Raw genomic sequence first — 1,335 nt, forward strand, 5'->3', positions numbered from 1 at the left:
CTCTCCAACTGCTGAACCTTTCATGTCGTTTTTTGTTTGACTCTCTTATTGGCTCTTTCTTTTTTGTATGTCATTGCTTTTTAGCATGTTCAGTATCTCAGAGATTTTTGATTCAGCTTTTTGGTTGCTTTAGACATTTAGGTTATTCTTTTTAGTTGGATTCCTTCATGGTTGTTATCCAAACTGAGAACCCATCTGGACTTTATACTTTATAACAAAATACTGATAAAAAATATTGATTATTATAAGTTGCTATTGTACATTAATGAATAATTATTTCAGAAAAGTTATGTAGTCTAAATGTCCACTTTGCATGACCTTGTAAAATTTAATTTCAAGGTGTAAGATCCAGTTTGAGCAATAATGTAATAATAGTTAAACATAAAAAGTAGATGAGGATTTATAGGAAGTATCCACAACAGTTGAAGTAAAGCTTAGTGAGGTTAGCTTGAGTGCAGCTAAAAACTCATAATAGCTTTTCTTAAGACCTTCCGACATATATTAATTTCAAAATACTATATGCAAAAAAAATATTATATATTATTTCACATTGAAGAGGGGCTTATTGTTAGATATACTCCACTGTTTCAGTCAAAGTTTAATGAGAGAGTTATGATTTAAATGGTTTATATAGCATGAGTGTTAAATTTAGTTCTTTTTAGAAGCCATAGTTTATCGCAAGTTTGTTTACGTAACTGTTTATAAATCATATGTTGTGTAGTTCAATAGTTATCAGTTGGTGATTGTTATTTTATTGTTTCATGTTTCTAGAACCTTCTGAGTTTTTCATGTTGTTTTAATTGAGTATTATTGCATCATAACATCTAGTTTTGTGTGGAATGCTCTAGATCTCTGTCAGGGTATAAATATTTAGTTCGATAGAGTTAGATCTAGATTGCGTGATTGTGAGTTTATCCATAAAGTATGTATGGTGGCAATTCTTAAAGTGACATTATCACAGACTGTATTGTAATAACAGAACAGAGAAGAAGAATTTGTCTTGTCAAATTGTGTTCTAAAGTTATTTAACCAGCCTCTGTGGACTTTGACAAAAAAAAAAATACAATTATCTAAAGCTCTGGATACAACTATGATAATCAACAGTGTAACGAACATTTATATATACATTTGACTTATTTTAATATATTATTTTAAAACAAGTGAACTGTGTGCTGTTTGTTTATTGTTGAAATTTATCTCAACAAGTCACAGATACCTACTGTAAATAATCCAGCCCATAAATACATAAAACTGACAGATATATTTGTTGTTTTTCTGGAGAAAAAAATAGTGACATTCACAGTTTCTGAATTAAGTTTAACAATTTTAAAATTG

General features: G+C 29.0%; 1 protein-coding gene across 1 annotated transcript in view; it reads left to right on the forward strand.

Moving 5' to 3' along the window:
- LOC106467533 (oxysterol-binding protein-related protein 8-like) overlaps positions 1-1,335 on the forward strand; it is a 113,877-nt gene that overhangs the window by 87,554 nt on the left and 24,988 nt on the right. The gene's annotated exons all lie outside the window — the stretch shown is intronic.

Source organism: Limulus polyphemus, unplaced genomic scaffold (genome assembly GCF_000517525.1).
Source record: "Limulus polyphemus unplaced genomic scaffold, Limulus_polyphemus-2.1.2 Scaffold2650, whole genome shotgun sequence".
In the NCBI taxonomy this organism is placed as follows: Eukaryota; Metazoa; Arthropoda; class Merostomata; order Xiphosura; family Limulidae; genus Limulus; species Limulus polyphemus.